Source organism: Emydura macquarii, unplaced genomic scaffold (assembly GCF_026122565.2).
Source record: "Emydura macquarii macquarii isolate MOO-44397 ecotype Brisbane River unplaced genomic scaffold, CSIRO-AGI_Emac_v2 contig_3671, whole genome shotgun sequence".
NCBI classification, from domain to species: Eukaryota; Metazoa; Chordata; order Testudines; family Chelidae; genus Emydura; species Emydura macquarii.
The window spans coordinates 8,356,938-8,378,185 of NW_027133808.1; the positions used below are offsets into that span (position 1 = coordinate 8,356,938).

Genomic DNA, 21,248 nt, shown 5'->3' on the forward strand with positions numbered 1-21,248 from the left:
TATTTTGGATATGTGGTTCATTACCTTCTTTGTTGTCCGGTTACCATATATGATCAGAATTGGAGAGGTGTGTGGCAAAGCAGTAACAAAACAGGATCATTACCTTTCAGTGGTCAGACGCTTAAGTCAGTTAGTGTAGACACAAGACTGGCTCCCCACTAGGAGAACTGGTCTATCAGGGGAGAGGTCACCTTGGAACAAAGTCATCTGGTAGGACACTGTGGTCACTTGTTGAGGTGAAACAAGGAGTTACCCAACAGAAGGACTGGAAGGTCACAAAGGACAGAAGCTGCTCTGTTTGCTCTCCTCCTTCAGCCATTTTTCACCAATTTAAGGTGAGGGAAGTCGTTGCCAGAGCCAGAGGAGGCAAGAGAGGAAGGGGACCCTTCCTACCTGAACACAGATGGTCCCCCAAGGAAAGGGCAAACTAGAGTGAGGGGAAATGTACATAGGGTTTATTATTTTTGTACTGATCTGTGCAAGTCTCACGTGATTAAGTAAAGAGCAATAATGTGTTAGACTTCTGAGTAAAGCATGTGTGTGTTACATGGTACACTTACCGCATGATCCCTTGAAGAGTTAGCCCAGATCGCCCACACTTTTGGGTGGTGTTCTGTAAGAAGATGTGTTTAGGCTACTAGGGTAGCTTGGGGGTCAGCATTGGGCCTGGAGGCCTAAGGCAGGTAGGCTATGGGCTTCATTACTGTGAAGGTGTAGCAGACTGAGAGTAAGTGCCCAGGAAACGTGCCAGAGATGCCAACAGAGGAAAAAGTACTGCAGCCTGCTGAGACCTTGGGATCCACAGATTTGGATTTCCCACAGCAATCTGACAGGCTGCCAGTGATCATCATGAAGCTGCACACATTGAAGCAGTCTACGTCTTCCCCATATTAGGGTCACAAGGCACAGAACTCCTAGGTCATCAAGCCCAGTACCCTGATATTATAGGTAATCACATCATATAATCCCACTAATACACGCATCAAACTACGTCTTGAAACTAGTTCGGTTGTTTGCCTCCATTACTCCCGTTGGGAGGCAGGTCCAGAACCTCGCTCCAATGATGGCTAGAAACCTTCAAATTTCCAGCATAAATTTATTCATGACCAGTTTATAGCCATTTGTTCCTGTGTCAGCATTGTCCATCTCTTCCCTCTCCCTGGTGTTTACCCCCAGTGTAATAATATCCCTTCTCAGCCTTAGAATCCTAGGCTAAACAAGCCAAGCTCCTTTAGTCTCATTTATAAAATAGACTGTCCACTCTCCTAGTAATGTCCCAGCAGTCCTCCTTTGCACTTGTTCATCTATGAATTCATCTTTCTTGAACAGGTGTGATCAGAATTGTATACTATTCCACAAGAGGTCTTTCTCCTTTTCTGTTATTTCAAACCAATGAGGCCCCAGTTTAAAACAGAAATTCTTGTTATTAGTCCCTAAAATGCATCACCTTCTACTTTGTACTATTAAATTTAATCTCATTTCTATAACTCCAGTCCTCAAGATCATCCAGTTCTTCCTATCTAATATGCCAATCCTCCTCTGTGTTCATGACATCTCCCAACTTTGTGTCCAGGAAATGTCATTAGCACACTCCTACTTTTTGTGCCAAAGGCATTAATGAAAATATTGGTTCTAAGATTGATCTTTGAAGCACTCCACTAGTAACCTCCCTTCAGCCAGACAGTTCTCCTTTGAGCACAACCTGTTTATTGTCTCTCCCTTAGCCGGTTCCTCAACCACCTTACAATTTTTGTACTAATCCCCATATTCTGCAGTCTAACCAATAAATTCCCATGTGGCACTGTATTTACTGAAGTTCAGATAGATTAGATTGACTGTATTTCATTTGTCTAAAAAATTAGTTCTTATTAAAGAAAGATAATAGGTTAATCTGCCATGATTTATCTTTAGTAAACTCATGTTGTATTTTATCTCATGTTCCATTTATCTCCATGTCTTTATTCTTTCCTTCAAAACTTTTTCTAAATCCTTGCATAGTACTGACATCAGAGTAACTGATCTATAGTTGAACCAGCTCTCCCCTCCCCCATTTTCTCAAATTTAGACACTACTTTTGCCATTCTCTAGTCAAAAGGAACCATTCTTGCCATGATAGCTTTATTAAAATCCTTAGTACCAGACTTGTAATTTTGTGCACCAGTTCTTTCTGGGATGGAGATTACCCACTCACTCTGACTTGACCACATTAAACTCTCTACATTTTGTTTCCACCTCACATGCAATAATTTACATTTCTATACTACACTCATTCCCCATTAGCCATCTTACATTTGTCCCTATGTTCTACATTATCATCTTTAATAAAAACTGAAAGAAAGTATTTAGTTTTTGGGTCATACCTAGATAATGCTTAAGCTGTACCCCATCTTCACTGCATAGCAGCCCTACTTCCCTCTTTTCATTTACATGGCTAAAGAACCTTTTACTATATTTTTAATTTCCATTTAAAAGTCTAAATTAGCTTGACTGTTGACAATTCTCACTTTACCCCTCCGCTTTCTGACCTTCAAGATGTAACTTTATTTGCTAATGAATCCCTTCTTCTATTGCATGTAGGTGCTCCATTTACTCCTAATATCTTTTTTGAAGTGATTATTCATCCAGTTAGGTCTGGAGCTCTACAGGTTTATTTTGTTTATTGAAAAGAAAAGACCAGGCCCTGATGCATATCAAAGGGTTAAATCCACTAGTGACTGTAATAATAACTTCACTTTTCTTCAGGATGGGGTAGACGAAAGTTTGAGCAACAGGCAATAGTAGGGCTCCTATGAGACAAGCAAGAGTATTACTTTGTAGAAGCCCATCCAAAGGTGGGAATGTATTTTAGAGATGTAAAAATAACTCCACCATCCTTTAGCCTGTGGGATTTCATCCTGTTGCTGAATTTCCTCACAGGTGATCCTTTTACATTTAAAGAAGCTTAATGCACTTATCCTACTATTTAGGCAACAGACATTTAAGGAAATGGCAGAGATTCCCCATTCTTAAGGCCATGTACAAGGCTATTTGCTTAGCCAAGGAGAAAGTGAGTTGCAAAATGTTTCATACAGGAGTCCTTCAGAACAAAAGCAATTAAACAGGTTTCTGGTCTCTTAATTTTTTGTGTGCATTATTGTAGCACCTAGAAGCCCAGTCATGGACCAGGACCTTATTGTGCTAGGCGCTGAACAAATACAGAACAAAAAAAAAAAACAGTCCCGGTCCCAGAGACCTTACAAATTAAGTACTAAACATGAGACAAAAGATGGATACAGACAGACGGGAGTACCAAAAAACGACACTGATATTGCTCAGCCTGTGAGGCAGTGGTCTCAGCACACCAGCAGCCTCACACTTTTTCGTAGGCAACAGAGTTTAAAGGAGAGATTTGAAGGAGGATGAATAAGTTTTGCATATGTTTACAGTGAGCTCCTCTCACTCGTGACGGGCAACATGAGAGAAAGTATGAAGGCACTTCTTTGAAAATTTTACAAGTGGGCAATGGAGGCTAACATCATCATGGGCCACTTGGAGGCAAGAGTCGGCCTTTCAATATTGAATGACAGGATAGAAAAGGTGGGGATAGGTAGTGAAGGTAGATTCTCCCATTCCCCCAATCTACTTGGGTCAGGAAGTCTCTCTTCCCTCATTTTATTTGGCTCTGCAAAATGAGTAAGAAAACTCCTATCCAGGCTGGATGGGAAGAGGGCTTTCAGAATTCATTTAAAGAAAACTGTCAAAGGCAGGTCATTTATTTTTCTCAAGAAAGGTTTTTAAAGATCAAAGGCTCAATGACCTGTATTTGTGAATACATCAAGGAAGCTTATGCTGCCTGGGCTAAAGCCAATCTGCATTTAGTCAAGTCCCATTCCACAAACAGCCATCTATCTAAAGCTCAAAGAGAAAATGCTTCCTGTCAATAACTGTGCAAGACAGAGATTTTGACAATGTTATAAATGTGCTATTGCAGTCACTGCAAATTATGCCTTCCAAAGCCATTTAGTGAACATTTAGTTTTCTCAGATTTTTAGGTAATAACCCTTTTATTGTGATGTGGAACACTGCTATTGAACTTCCCTCTTGTTTGAACGGATACTAGAGGGCAGTGGAGATGGATCAGTTCCTACTTGTTAATTGGATTTTTTCAAATACATCTATGCCAGTCCAGATACGCCACCCTTGCTTTGTTGTGTTGGTGGAGTTTGGGCTGTATGGAAATTCTGTTTGAACCCCCTTTTTCTTTTCAGAAAAGTAATTTTTTGTACTTCTTGCAAAGTATCATTAGTCACAATGGAAGCAGAGGACACTCAGTAGCTTGCATGACTGAACCCTAACAGTTTATTCAGTTTATAGTACTAATGTCAAAATAGCACAGATTTTCTGTCCCCATTTGCAAGAAGAGGAACTATGCCCTTCAGGGTAAGACTATACTTTGAGCTGGAGATGTAAATTCCTGGTTGAAAAGAAATACTCACGTTAACTCTGATCAAGCTAGTATGCTAAAAAGAGTGTAATGGTGGCAGCATGAGGGGTAGCTGACCCAAGTGGGTACCCATCCAAGATCCTAGGCATGTACTCAGGGCTGCTAACCCATTCCTCCACTCACACTGCCATGGCTACACTCTATTTTTAACATGCTATCTCAAACAGAGCTAGCATAGATCTGTCTCCTCAACTAGGGAATTACACTCCCAGCTCAAAGTACCAACATACCCTGTACCAACATGATATAGGAGGACTTCCAAAAACCATATTAAAAACAGGTAAGATATTTCCTTTTCAGATTTTGGAACAAAAATGATTCTGTAAAAGTAATTAATGTACCAAATCTTTAATTTTATTTCTGTTAGAGTAAAATATTAAAAGAGAATAGAATCAGAAAACAAAAACTGAGATGAAGTATATTTAGATTATTTTGATAATTGTTTGTTTTAATATTTTACAAGCTCTTAAACCAGGTATGACGCTCTCTCAAATCAATAGCCTTTCAAGCCATTTAACATTTTAAATAAATAAGAAATCCCTCCCCACCTGACATCCATTGTGTTGAACCATGTGGAATGGAGGCAATGAGTACAAATCTTTTCCCCTCTTGTTTTTTTTACCCTTTTAACATAATGACTAGAGCTGGTCAGAACTCAGGACCAGCTGTTTGTCAGGAACTGTCGACATTTTGAAATTTCCTTTCATCGTGAATAAGAATGAAAAGTCAATTTTGAAATGTCAGAAGAATTTTATTTTGGAAATATCAAAACATCCTTGTTGAAGCACTCTGTTTTGTCCTCATCATTTTGACTTTTATATTATAATAGAAATACATTTTTATACTATATTATAAATTATAAAATGTCAAAATGAACCACTACAATCTTATCAAAACAATGTGCTGTGAGAAGTTTTTGGCAAAATGTTTGACAAAACTGACAAACGTTTCACAGGAATATGATGTTGACCAGCTCTAATAATGACCATAGAGATTCAACTCTATTTTTGCAGATAAAGGTGCAATTGTGGAGTTAGGAGTTGATACATGATTCAGACACCAAAAAGGCCAAAACTAGCCAATCAAAAGATGGCTCTGGGTAAGCAATGGTGCTAGTCATATTTTAATATAAAGTCAGAATTAAAAAAAATGAGAATACTTTGTGTTGTGTTCTTTATTGAAAGAAAATATAAACTTGTTTCCTGCTTTAGTCCTAAACAGGTATGGTAATCTACATTACATTAAATATATATTGGACAATCCTTACTCACCTTGCATAATTTCTATACTAGACTCTAATCTAAAAGCTAAATTTGACCCTACACAAATCTCACCTTGATGCACCACACAATATTTTTTAAGACAAAGTATTAAGCTGTTCCTAGCACTTCTTTTCTCCAACCAGGTTTTGTGTTTCAAGGTCTTATTTCTTTGAGGCAGATGCACAGTATGATAAAATACATGGGTTAACAATTTGTCTAAAGAATTAATACTGAAAAGGTCAATCAGTGATAAAATGTTCTGTCAATTTTAAAATATCAGAAAGCAAAGAACATAAGAATGGCCATACTGGGTCAGACCAATAGTCCAACTAGCCCAGTATCCTTCCGACAGTGGCCAGTGCTAGGTGTGGCTGCTGTGACTATACTTAAATATGGTTCTACCCTGAAAAAGTGACTCAATCAAAATGGTGTTGTAGGATTTTGTATTCATCCTGTCTCATTCATCGTGTCTCACTGATTTACAAATAAAATTTGCTTAGTTTGCAAGTAAAAGATTGTCTTTTCTAGCTGTCAGCTCCACAAACACACACTGAACTCTCACAGTCAATCTGCGTTCTTTCCATTTCGCATATCATTCCCAAAATTAAAGGTTCTGCAGGCCAAATTATGCCCTCACCTACATCTATGCAACCCCTCTGCCTGAAAATTATGCCCACATTTACAATATTGGGTTCTAATAAAAAAACCTACTTTGTTACCCTCACCACCACGCACAGATTCTAGAAATCCTGAAGCCCCATTTAAAAACCTTTATGCTCCTCAAGTAATCCCTTCTGCCCAAAGCTTCACACAGTAGTAAAGATGGTACCAGATAAGGGCAATGGGACACAATTACTTACCCATGATACTCTGAAAAGTTGGAGGCCAACAGAGTCAGACACTTAGGCTTGCACAGTGCAGAGGGACCAAACAGGGGAGGTACCACTGGTACAGCTGCATCTGATGGTACCAGCCTGGAGGAATGTTCCCCCCCCCCGGTCGCATCCTGATAATGCCGAAGCTCAGTCAGAGCCATGTTTGCTCTTGGGAAAGTTCTGGGACTTTCTAGCTCTACCAGCACTGCAGGAGTTCTTTCACTCTGAGGTACTGAACCAAGAGGTCAAAGCTTCTGAGACAGTTGACTAAGTGGGGATAGGTTTTTAGGAAGGGTGTCAGAGCTCCTCTTATTAGGACCCTTTGAGGACATCTCTGGAGTCTTCCTCTTTCTAAGGGAGAGCTGAGCTGAGGTCAAAGGGGCAATGGATCTGCCTAGAGACTAGTGTATGGGAGGGGGAGGTTCTCCTGAACTAGGTAAGAAGCAAGGCGAAGGGAATGCTCCATCATTAACAGCTGCAACTTAGTCTCCCAGTTCTTCCTTCACGCTGGATTAAAGGGCTAGACAAAAGTTACACTTCTGGGGGACGTGGGACTCTCCAAGGCAGCAAACTCATCTGGAGCAGCCATCGCTAATTGGGATGGCCTCCAGACAAGTGAACCCCAGTGAGCTGGGCATGTCCTTTCAAGGAAGGCAAGCCTCCATGATGGGACAGAGAGACACAAAACTAATTCTCTCAACTAACCTAATTTAATCTAACTAGCAAACTATCTAAAACTAAATTAGCAACTAGGAGGGGAAAAAACCTTTACATGAGGCACACTCAAGGCAGACAGACTAAAACTCCATCTCAGGCCAAGCCAATTGAGAAGGAAATGAGGGCAATTCACCTACACAGTCCTTTATAGCCTGGGTGTGGGACACAAGGGTGTGTACGATGCATGTGTGGGCTAAACAGACACTGCTACCGAGTGGGACGCGCTCAAAGAATTATTGTTATGAAGGAAATACAACGCAATGGGGATGGAGTTTAGCTTCAGTTGAGTTCAGCCATACATTTCCCGGGCCCATCCCCTTCCTTCCCTCTTCCCACCACCAGGTGTGATCCAATATGGATTCCAAGTGGAGAAAAACAATTTAAACATGCAATGGGTGGTTCATTTTTTAACATCTTTGCACTTACTATTAAAAATGATTCAGGATTACAAGCTTAGCAAGCATGAATGCATATGTCTGCATATAGTGCTGTCTTTGTAACTCTGTCACACCGGTAAAATGACAGATTTATATTGTTGCTAGCATTAAACCATTGTCCCAGGCAGTATGGATTACAAATCTCAATGGTTGTATTAAGTGGAAGAGTCCTTTGGGGACCTCAGTGCTTGGTTCTCTGGTTTTATCTGTTCATGACATATTGTCCGGGCATGTGGGTGGGAATTTCCTCTGCTGCTGGCAAGCTTCTGCACCCTAGTTCAGCACCCTGTTAATGTTCACACAAATTTTCCTCCAGTCCTAGCAGGTGATGCTTGAGAATTTTTCATACAGAAGAAACTAAAGATGGTCTGCAAGAATCCTGAGTATGGCAAATTTCCAACAGCCACCTTGATAACTTACCAGTCCTCTCCATTCTTATATAAACAGTTCAGTCACCACGTGACAAAACAAAACAAAAAAAAAGAAAACAAAAAAGCAAACCTCCATTTCACAGATAGATGGGATTCCACCACTAACCTGGAAAATCTACTTCTCCTCCCACCCTGGGATTTCTAGAATAGGAATATCCACTGTGGCTTCCCCAGCCTGAAAACGTTGAACCCAAAACTGGTAATAGGACTCTGATCAGATTGCCGCCTCCCACCCCCTGTCATACACTTTTTTTTTTTTTTTTTTTTAAAACAAATTCCATCTGAAATTCTTACAGTGGTATAACTTTGTTCGAGGTATGTTTCTAGATGGAGCTTCTGAACAGGCCAGTGTATAAAGACAGAATGAAAGCACACCGGGTTGATAAAAGTATCAGTCTCTGTCCTTGTCTTGATGCAGAATTTAAGGTGGAAGACTCTTTTTCCTCCCCATGAAAAAAATACTTTCATTATCTTTGCAGGGATTTCTCCCTCAGCTGCACCAACACAGCCACCCCAGAATCTTGGGGGCAGAACAATGAACCACCATGGGAAAAAGAAGCCCAGAGATGACAGGTTATATAACATGGCACACAAGTCTAATAAACACCTGCACTACCAGAAAGTGGGGGACGAGTAGAACAGGGAGTGAGACAAGAGAATGATTGCCAATTTTCTCAAACATGACCAAAGGAACAGAGATCAGGATAGGGCATTGTTAAAGCAGCTGATCACCCTGACAGCCACAAGGCAGCAGCTCCCAGTACCAGCTCCAGTGACCATGGATCTCCATGCTACCATATCCGGCAGCCACTAAAAACTCAGGAGTTGGGTGGGCAACAAACAAGCCATGAACTGGAATGGTCAGATGTACCCTGTGCACTACATCCCTATACAACAGCATGCAAAAGTCAACAAAGTCAACCAGGAGGAGGAAGAATAGGTGGTACATTTCTAACATCCAATCCACTACCAATGAGACTATGGAGTTTGAACTTTAGTTAACTGGCCCTGTTTTGAACAGTCATACTTGATTTCACTTTGCACACTTGGAAATAGTTTTTTTTGTGTACAAGCAGCTGGTATACTTCTACTTGCAATGGTTTTCTGGATATTTTAACAAATTAGTCTAGTTGTACAATATATTGGGGTGTGAGTGCTTGGAAAAGAAGGGAGAATCATGAAATTGTATTCAAAAGTTTTTAATAAGGGTTAAAACTCCTATACCCACATATAACCAACAGCAAATCAGCTATTACCAAATATACTGAAATGTATACTCAATACACAGTATTACAGTCTCCCATCATAGCATCATATTTCCATATCCATGGCACCCAGTAATACGAGGATGTGGGTGCACAAGACCTCCCTTATTCCCCTGGACCCGGTCCCAGTGATGACAGATACACTTTCTGGTTGTGAGTATTGGAACTGCAAACCAGCAGTGTGTTGAGCCCTCTCCATACGAAAATTCTCATAGTTAGCCTTGCAGATATTGTGCAGAACACTGCACACCACACTAATATGGACAGCATTGGCCACACACTGGCATCCAAAAGAGTTTGTAGGCAACACCATCTTGCCTTCAGCCAACCAATCAAATGTGCATGCCACAACCACTCAATGTATAATTAAATCTTCTGCCAGGTGCTCTGAGATCTGGGTACAGTTTCATAAGCCACAGCAATAGAGAGCAGATGGGGACCCCTAAAATAACAGTGGGCACAGACATGCCTGATAACCATATTACTTAGAAGCAATACAATATCTGCTTGTCCACACATGTAAATAAGGGTTGCAGATCTTCCAGGATTGTCCTGGAGCCTCCAGGAACAAAAGATTATGTCATGTGATGAAACCTCCAGGAATATGTCCAACCAAAATTAGCAACCCTAATGTAAATACCACATCTTCTCAGCACTCTGTTATCAGGCACTTGCCAGTGCATCCCATGTTGGTTTTTGTGAACCTGTTTGTGGTTGACCAAGGCCTGCAAAACAATGGACGAGTGCTCTTTGCGGCTGACATATTCATCTGCTATTCTGGCAGGCCAAAATTATGGACACGTGGGTGCCATCAATGTTGTCAGTGTAGTTTCTCTCAAAGCCAGCTATTATTTCAGGCACATTGGCTACGTCCATCACCCATGGGTAGAGTACAATGTTAATCATCTCACACAGCTTCCACCGCTACAGCACTGGGAGCTGACTTGCTAACACCAGCTGGTTCGTGATAGACCTGTAGTAGCGTGGGGTAACAAGTTTTCAGATAGCAACAGAAACCTACTTTTGCACTGGTATAGAACCATGGAAATGTAGGGCTGGAAGGGACCTTGAGAAATCAAGACCAGCCCCCTTAAGCAGTAGCAGGTAGTAAACCTAGACCATCCCCTGATAGATGTTTGCCCAACCTGTTTTTAAAAACCTCCACTGATGGGGATTCCACAACCTCCCTTGGAATCCTATTCCAGTGCTTCACTATCCTTACAGTTAGAAAGCTTTTCCTAATATATAACCTAATTCTCCCTTGCTGAATATTTGTACAGGCGTAAATACCTATGCGGCCAGTCCGCCGTCCAATCTAGTATTCAGTAGCTAAGATAATCTAAAATCAAAATCTAACCTATAAGTAATATTTATTATTCAATTAATTTTAAAATTAAATTAAATTACATGAAAGGACAGTTAAAGTCAACAGGTCAATAGTATGAAAACTAAAGCCCATTGATAAATTTAAAATATGGAGAATAAATATATCTATATCTAAAATATATCTAAAATCCACAGGATACACGAAATGAATGTTCGGGTTCACTGTTTATCGCTAAAAAGAGCCAACATATCCGTCGTAGCATACATAGCAAGTCTGCACACACTTTCTTTAAAACTTTTAAATTTATCAATACCTAAAATTTTAAAAATTTCATCATTTCTTTCACTCCATTTACCTCTCGCCCCAACCACAAATCCAAAGAAGTGGATGATCTTCCCACCAGTGAGCTGCAGCACCTCCTCCTCCAACTCAGAGTAGTATGCCTCCTTCTCAATGTGGGCTGCCTCCTGTCACAGCTACCACTCCTTCCTTTTCAATAATGAGGTCGGGTTTTCTCAACTTCCCTTCTTTATTATGAAGGTAAGTTCAATCCAAATTTTACATCCTTTATTTCCTACTTTATCAATTATACTATTCTATTATGTCTTTTAATTCTTGCTTCTTTCATTTTTATGCACTGACCAGAGATATGAGGAATTGTCTCTTTGACCCTTCCTCCATCTTCCGTCCTCTTGCTAGATTGGTGGGAAAAACAGTTAAGCTCATTACTTCTAGTCCTATCTTCACTGGACATGCAGTACAATTAATCATAGTACTCTTTATAGCAGCCTTAACCTATTTGAAGACTGTTATCTGGTCCGCTACTCAGTCTTCTTTTCTCAAGACTAAACATGACCAGTTTTTTTTCAAACTTTCCTCATAAGGCAGAATTTCTAAACCTTTTGTCACTTCTGTTGCTTTCCTCTGGACTCTCTCCAATTTGTCCAAATCTTTCCTAAAGTGTGGTGCCTGGAACTTGTCACAAAACTCCAGCTGAGACCTCATCTGTGCCAAGTAGAGCGAGACAATTACCTCCTATCTCTTACATACTACAACACTCCTATTAATACAGAATTATATTAGCATTTTTCAGAGCTTCATCAGTGTTGACTCATTCAGTTGGTGATCCGCTATAACCCCCAGATCCTTCTCAGCAGTACTACCACCTACCCAATTATGCTCCATTTTGTAGCTGTGCATTTGATTTTTCATTTCTAAGTTAATTACTTTGTACTGGTCTTCATTGAATTTCATCTTGTTGAATTGAGACCAATTATCCAATTTGTCAAAGTCATTTTGAATTCTAGTCCTGTTCTCCAAAGTGCTTGCAACTCCTCCCAGCTTGGTGTTATCTGCAAATTTTATAAGCATACTCTCTACACTAATCCAAGTCATTAATGAAAATAGTGAATACTATCAGACTCAGGACTGACCTCTGGCAGGACTCCACTAGATAAGCCCTCCCAGTTTGACAGCAAAGCTGCTGATAGCTACTCTTTGAGTTCAGTTTTTCAACCAGTTGTGCACCCCCTGTGACCCTCTGTGTCTCAAAGACAGCACCCTGAAATCCCATATTCACCACCATCATGTAATAATGACGTTTGTACAAAGTATGCCTTGCGAGATATCATTTTAAAAGTCTTGATTTGCTAAACAATATACCGTTGGATGGTGTGTGCTGTCATTGTACATGAAGTTATGAAGTTTTGCTGTGTATGTGCTAGTGAAATATGTTGGAAGGTAGGGAACACCCAAACTAGCTTTTCAGGTACAACAATGGCGTAGCCAGACATGCCAATGGCCCATTAAGGAGAATCCACTCTCCAAGCCCCCATCCTTCACCAAGGAAGCATATACACAATAAGACACTGCTTGGCCAATAGAGGGGTGACCCCCACATCACATGCATAAATCTTATCCAAACTGGAGGAAGCTATAAAAGGGGGAAGGGAGAGTGACATCATCACTTGGCTTCCCCACAACTCAACACCTGAAGGAACATCTGGAAGACAAAAGGACTTTTGAATGAGTCCAAGGCAGGGAAGGCAGTCCCAACCCGTGTTTGAAGAACTGCTTGTTCCAACTAACAAAGGTGAAACATTACTAATTCAAATCCTGTTCAGTATTATAGAATTTAGACTACAAACTTATTTTTATTTCTTTGGTAACTACCTGGTCTCTTTACACGTACCATCACTTAAAATCTATTTTTCTGTAGTTAATAAATCTGGTTTATAATTTTACCTAAAACAGTGGATCTTGAAGCAAAACAAAGGCAGCTAGAGTTGTGTGTAGTCTGTCATGAATATAATCCCCCGAGACTCATTTCTGCCTTCTGAGAATCAGAAACAGCTGCTGAAATGTCAGCCACTGTCTTGTAGAAAATCTACCCTGCCTCAAACAGTTCAGTCACAAGCAGGAGCAGCTCACCCAACAGTGCTTGATCCATGCCTAAACCGTAGCTGAAACAGATGGAGTGTGAAGACCCTACATTTGTTGTTGGGCCTGTATGTGGAAAGTGGTTTTAGCCCATCAAGTTCTCCCACAACAGTACCACAAAACATTACCAGAGTGGCTCCTGCAAGCAAGGCACTAAGAACTCTGGAATATGCCCCAAGAATCCTACCCCCAAACCCATGTAATTGCAGTACCTGCATGGCCTTAGTACATGGGTAAGGAGAGTGTGAAGCTTGCAGTACAGACATTTAGAGGTGGGGTTGGCAAGCATATGCCTGCATGCACATGAGCCAGGACATAGGTATACATTGCAGTGTGGACATACCCTTTAAGATGTATGCTGTCCTCCTTGCCACTTTAGGATTGATTGTGCCCAGTATCAAGCTGCCTGTTCGTCTTGATGGTGGTGTTGCTACTTGCAGACACGCAGTTCTGTGCAGACAGCAGAAGCCTTTGATAGTGATGTGGCTTCACTGCACAGTCAGAGTAATAAGCATTAAATTAGGTTTTTTGGATTTTTTTTTTAAATGCTGGCTACCCAGTCTATGCAGCACAGACACAGCACTTTCAAAGGCTTCCCACTCCCTGCACAGAACTCAGCCACCATGGCAATGAAAGTGTTCTGTGAAGAAGTTAAGGCAATAGAACAGTCTGGGTTCAAAGAGCCTCAGAAAGTGCCAAGAAGCAGCAGAGGGAACTAAAAGGCACAAAAAGAACTGGAAAAATTAAATCTGAACTGAAAGACTTTTTAATTTGAAGTGACATACAGTCCTGGGACAGTGGCACACATTGCTGCTAGACCAAACCATCATGCATGCATGCTCAGTGCATCCATTAGTCGAGCAGTACTGCAGTCTGCAGCACAGCCAATTCACACAAAACCACCTCCTCTGTCCCTTGCATGTACATTTCCTGCCCCAGCACATAAAGACCTCTTCAGTCTACCAAACAGTGGTGTGGTTGTTACCACACTAGTTGACACTGCACTTCTATACCCTGCTAGTTTGAATCCGGCAAAGAACTTGTCTATTTTATTTGAGGAAATGAGGTGTGAGTGTCACCCCAACCTCACGCACAGATACACACATTTGAGGGCACAGTAGAGGTCTTGCCCTGATGACTGGAGACTGTGGAGGATGTCCCCAACCTCATCCATGGGAAGAGGGCCAGGAGCAAGTAGGCTGGCTAGCATAGAAGCAGTAGGACCACCATTTTCTCAGCACTTACTGAGCACTGTGCTAGCTAGCAATGAGTGCTGCTGTCAAAGAAATCCCATAATAACTGTTCAAATGTTTCAAATAAATAAAATACAAACTAGTGTTGAAGTCCTAAATCATTAAGAGAATACATGTGTACGCTTGTGTTATAAAAGAAGGCAGGGCCTGACTGTCAAAGAATCCAGATTTGCAGTTACAGCTGTTTGTTTACAACTGTGGCACTCGGTATTAAATATTTATACATTTGTTATAAACAGCTAATAATAACGCTGTAAACTGTTTATGATTGTCTAACAATCATAAAGAGCTAAAAATTGGGCTTGTGTCCCCTACTATGACTCTTCACAGAGCAACTACTGCATGATCTGCCATATCTTCCCCACTTCAGTATCAAGAGAGATCTCTAGTAGAGATCTACCAGAAACTTTAAACCAGAAAACAAATAAAATGAACTCCATCCTGGAAAGTGTGGCCCATAGGACTAGCCTGCTTGCTTGCGTATATATCTTTTCTTATGAATGTAATTGCTTGTTTTATTATAATAGGTTTATAAACTTGTATTAGAGTATTTTGACCGTAATGCAAGAAACCTACAGGTCGCATCCTGCATGATGAGCTGAGGCAAGTTAACATACATATGTTTGGGACCTTTAGGCTAGATAAGCAATGATGAGCTAAAGTTCATGTCTTCTATAATCTTATAACTCCTATAGTCTTAGTTTCAGTCTTAGTCTTAGTCCTTTAATCTTAAATTAGTTAGTTAAATCAAACTGTAAATTAAATTTTAAAGCCTTTCTATAGCTCTTAACTGTCTAGCATATCCTAAGATCTCTACTTCCCACTCGAAAATTGAGGAACCTGAACACCAGCATACAAGAGGCAAGGCTGGTCCTTTGTCTCTTACCACTAGGTTATCAAGAAAGGATGCAAGTATATTAATCTAAAAAGCTGTATAGTATTTAAAACAATATTATTGCCTTTGTAATTCTAATTAATCATTATCCATTTAATTATTATCCTATTTTATCTCAATAAAAGTCTTTAAAGCTATATTTTGTTCTCAGTGTAAGTATTCTTGTCATACATACCAAGGGTCCTGCAAAACTCTGTATAGCCTAATTCTGGAACAAAAGCTTTATTATTATCATCTTCTAATCAAATTAATTGGCAAGTGTATAACCCCTATTCTATAAACAATAATATTAAGCACCTATAATCAGGCAACAAAAGCAAGTTCTGAACTCCTGATAACAAAGTGGAAGCCATCAGGAAGCCATCACTTAAGCTCTCCACAGCTGACATTAAACTGCAAAGTCCAGAAAACTGTCTACAGCATGCACAAAAAAGAGACAAAGATTACAGAGACTCAGAAAATTAAAGACACTTGTCAAAAAAAAAAAAAAAAAAAAAAAAAAGACTGTGGGCCCCTTGGTGTATACAACAATTTGTGAAACAAGTACCTGAAGAATCTCAAAACCCTCAGAATCCCAGAGGGAAATATTCTGCACAGCTTGGTAGAGACATTGGAGAAAATAAAATCCATTCTTTGCTGGGTCTGGATATGGAGGTTGATCCTCTATTCTGTATGTTAAAACCAGTTACCAGAACCCACAAAATAAAAATAAATTTGCTACCCAAAGTTCTGTAATTGCCATTCTCACTGAATCCTGAGAGAATCCTAGCTGCATCCTGTAAAAGTTTTTAAATAAACACTTCAGTTCATGTAACAGAAATACTACAGTATAGAAGGTTTTATTAACATATAGACTTCTGCATCTACGTTATCTCCATTTATGAGCAATATAATATATAATAAGCCTTTTCTCTTTCAGGATGTGTCTTCCACACAAATACGTCTAAAGATTACTGATGAAAAAAGGAAACTAACACAGAATCTGATGAGGAACCATATGTTCCTATATCTTACTCTACTTTCTGTATAGGAATTATACTGTTATAACTTTTCTATCTTCTTTTTTATGTGACATAAACACATCTTGCTTCCCCTGACTTATTTACACATTATTCAATCAAAACAGTGGACAGACTATTCCCTTACTTCCTACTTCCTTACTGAATGTTGTTACCTATGTCCTAAAAGAATAAAGGAAGCATCCAAAAAAAGTAAGTAAAGCCTGAGATGTACTTCTGTAAGGATTACCTAATTTGAATTTTGCAGGGTCATTCATATTTACTTTCTTGTTACAGTAGAAATAGTAGACAGTACAGGGTATATTTGAAGTTAATTGCCAGCTTTATATTTCAAAATTATAAGAATAAAAATAGGTACATTTAAAAAAAAAATCTGATTCTTTTTCTTTTACCTGCTAGGACTGTAACAGGAGTGCAGGAGGTCAGACTAGATGATTACCATAGTCCCTTCTGGTCTTTGAGTCTATGAGACTGGAGCTCAGCTGTTTTTCTCCTATAACAGTTGATATTACAAACACACTGGTCTTGTGTCATCTGTGACAAGCTGGATCCAAATGTGCAGGAAGCACACCTGATTTCTGCAAAGCACTATGCTATTTCTGCAGCATACTGAAATTTCTACAAGAAGCTTTAATTTAAAAAAAAAATAAAACACAGAATTTTATTGACTTGAAAGTGAAAATAAATATGAGCACATTATTCCTTGTACTGGTTATTTTGATTTTAAATTTAATTTCATTTTGGGAATTTTTTTTTATTTCACACTGCCCCAAAATTTTCATTTTTCAGTGTATCATGAAATTTTACATTGATTAATGTTTCTACTAAAATGATCAGCAATTAAATAACTAACTGGCCAGACATTTAAATTAGGTTTCAGAGTCGGTACCCCCCTTTAAGGTGAATGGAGCAATTTATTCCTCTCAGGCTATTATTTCAGGCTGTTTGCAGACAAGTCAAGGCTGCATTGGTTCAGACTTGGAAGGTTATTTTCACAACCATAAGGACTGGAAATTATGTTTTTAAAATGAAAACTTGTTTTGTACAACCAAATCCTGTGGCAAGAAGTGAATTCTGCAACTAATTTTGCAATTAATTCTGTGACCTTGGAGGAGAAATCAAGAACCCTAAACACAGATTCTGGAAAATAAGAGCAAATGATTTCAAAATGTATTATTTGAGTTTACTTATGCATTTAGATAATGGATGTAGGAAATTAAAACCATTTTTATATTTATTCATAAGGAATTTACTTCACCTTTAAGAGCCCTATTCAAGTCCATGAATACTGTAAAGAAATGGTGGTTGGAAGTGAAGCGTTTCACATATGACCTGGTACTCAGCTCAGATTACTCCTGAAGTACTCAGGGGCTACATACCAGAACATTCATTTGGAGATGTGATGGGCTAACCAGGTCTGTATATCTAACAGTACATACAATATTATCAGCTACTTTTATTATGAGATACTTTTTAAAAAAAAACCATATTACTATATGTATCCTAAAATGAAGTTCCCTAAAAATTAATATTTGATTTTAAATCAAAATAAACACTGCATAAGCACATAACATGGTAGGTATCCATCAGTAAATAAAACTTTACATTACTGAAAAACTTGACTAAACTTGGTCCCACTACAGCCATAGTATATAAAAACTAATTACTGCTTCTAAAGGGCCAGATTTTGCCATCCATACCCACATCAAGTAATAAGTTACTCCACAAATAATCCCACTGAAATCCATAGGGCTACTCATAGAGAACTATACTACTCAACATTAATAAGGTTATTTGAATCTAATCCCAAATAAATTTAATATCAAGTATTTTTATGTTCATTACACATAATTTCAAGTTTTTTTCTCCCAGATATACCATAAGGCTAAGCCCACCTAAAAGTATAACAGGTCTGTTTTTTGCAGCAAGGATCCAAAAGGAAAGGTTTGTATGTGTGTGCTTGAGGAGACTTGTTTTTTTTTTAAATACACACAAACGCAAGCTCTGCATGTAAAGAAAAATCCTGTTCGTGAAGTTTAAACTATATTTTGTAGTTTACAAGACACAGAATTATTTATTTAGTTTTTCATAGATAATTTTCCTCCAGGTTGCTTGATACATTCTTCATATATGTACACAGAAATACTACATTTAAAATGTAGGCAGCAGTTGGAAACATTGGCATTATATCGACAACCTAGTGACATTAGTAGAAGTCTTAATGACTCTCTCGCTTTCAAATAAAATATTTGTTAAAATTATTTAAAGAAACACACATTGTTACATTAACTTAGATGAGTTAAACTTTTAAAAGTTACAAGTTTAGAATATCAGACATGCCAAAATTCATGTCAAGTGCTTTATCCAGCATTTAGTCAGGTATTTTCAGACATGAACCAACTCTCCACCCCCACCTCCCAAAAAAAGTATAAGTGGATCATGAGGATTTTAGATGACATCATAAGTTTTGAGCTAATGTCCTGTACTTCTCCTTGAAGATAAAAATGGTAGGTCTATAGGAATCTATATAATGTTCCCCTTTTAAGAACAAGTTACTTTGTTACTAGGACAATTATTCAAGAACTATTCTGAAAATTACACCATTGCCAATGTTTATAGGCCACAAGAATGCTTTTTGAATTCATTTTCTTCTTTAAACACATTGATATTTACTGTTCCTCAACTCAATCGTAATTATTCCACATCCATGAGTTACAGTGCTTTGAGTAGTAATGCTTAGATAATATAATAGGCACTAGGGAAAAAATAAGAGAAATATTTTCTCACTACTTTACCTAAAGTCATTACAATTAGTTTTTAGCTTGCTCTTTTAAAATTATACTACCTCTTGTATACCTAGTAAATGCTGTAGTGCTGTAACATTACTGAAGACAGAGTTTTAATTCCTATTGCTATGTATGGGTTTGATTATGGAAGGGGACTGAGTATCATCAAACACTCACTGAAATCAATAGAAGTTGAACAGATTTCACACCTCGCAGGATTAGACCATATATTTGCATACACCTTTCTTGCAGTGCTGAAAGTGAAATTTACTATCAACTCTTGCTTTCATGGTCTAACAATACAATACAAACTCCACATTCCTTGCAAAATTTAATATATTTCTGTCCCAAATACCTCCTTTCCTTCTCATTGACAAGAACATTTAACATAAATCTTCTCCATTGCTTCCTGCCACTAGTTCTCAGCAAGAAAGTTGATATTGTTCAGCATAGTGAAAACATTGCTTTAAAAGCCAGTCTGCTCATTAAATTATTCTGCTGGCTGTGTGTTCTCATTAAATATGTATAAAGATCAGATAATTGCGGTATTATTAACCTTGCTTTTACTGTTTTATATCAGAGTTCTACTTTTAAACCTAAAACAAAGAACTGGAAATGGCAGGGAAAAATGTTCAACTAAACTACAATATCTAAAACTCTTTAGAAGCTTGCCTTAAAGAACACAGAGAATCACTGTGTGTTCAAAAATACCAATAGTCCTTTATACAAGTCATAGCGAAATGAAATATCAATCTCATTGTAAAGCTCTTTCCAATCTCACAAATAGACAATCATGTTTTTAGTTCAGACCTTGTACTGGCAATTGCTTAGAACAGGTATGTTCCAATTCCATCTGAATCTTCAAACATATCTATTGTAAACTTTATTGATTTTTAGGTTAACCAATTGCCTTTATTAAACCTAGCAACCACTATCAGATGAAAACACAGCTAAGAATCCAATTAGGCTAACAGTATTTTTGAAACATACTGACCTATTTCCTTTTTAAAATTGTGTTATTTATAATGTAATATACCTATATTCATGTTCTATTTCTCAAGAGAACAATTTACATTTTAAAATTTAATACACTCATACAAATTCACATAAAATTCGTATTTCACCTCCAAGGACTATATATGCTTTGGAGAAACCTTGTTTCCTTGACTCCCCCAAGCAACACATATGGTATGCAGCATACTGCAGCAAACTCTTTAAACATTCAATAAAAGACAATGATCCTCTTACCTTGTTTAGCTCTGTCTATTCGACATATTCACAATGTGAACAGGAATATATGATATGATCAAATGCCCACATCTTTTCCATTGCTTCATTATGATGAGTAGTTTTCATGTAAAAAAATGATCACCCTATTTTTCGTACTCTGAAAGCCCTATGCCTTATCTGGTGATTTTCTCTTAGATGATGAAGCAAAGACACAGCCTGAACTCTGTTGCTGAAAGACTGCAGCCCTTCCTTCTAACAAATCCCTCCCAGCATATGGTACCCAATCACACACAAGTTCGTCAGTTCTACTGGTCTTAAACTGGTTGTAATAGGATGATTGACAAGGCAACACAGCACTTCTAAAGTGTAAAAACAATGCATCCATACTGAGGAATAAGAAATTGCCCTCTCACAGGAAAGCAGTGTTACGGGGAGGTAAAGTGACGCTTACATGAAACAAAAACAATACTACTATACATGCAGGCAACATTTGCTAGTGGTGTGGTTTTAGAAAGCTTGTCTTAACACAAACATGCAATCTACAGAATAAACAGAACTGTAGAAGTGAAGCAATGCTCCATCTGTTTCGTTATTGAGATTTATTCATATACTGTATTCCAAATAATTTGGCCTTCAAGTTTTTAAAAAATATATATATAACCAAAAAACATCTATGTTCAAACATAAATATGTTTACATCTCAATACTGCATAACCTTAGTGTCTGTGATTAATTGTGATATATATGTGGTATCTTTCACAAGACATCAGACTTTTGTGTACAGTTATAGAAAACTTAGAATAAAAATGCAATCAATAATATATTATCA

At 38.4% G+C, this 21,248-nt stretch overlaps 1 protein-coding gene across 2 annotated transcripts in view; it reads right to left on the reverse strand.

Moving 5' to 3' along the window:
* Nucleotides 1-20,728, reverse strand: part of MBNL2 (muscleblind like splicing regulator 2) — a 143,661-nt gene extending 122,933 nt beyond the window's left edge. For both annotated transcript variants that reach the window (XM_067536888.1, XM_067536891.1), the window contains exon 1: nt 20,438-20,728. The gene's annotated coding sequence lies outside the window, so the exon portion shown is untranslated. The remainder of the gene's footprint in view (nt 1-20,437) is intronic.
* Between the last annotated feature and the right edge of the window lie 520 nt (nt 20,729-21,248).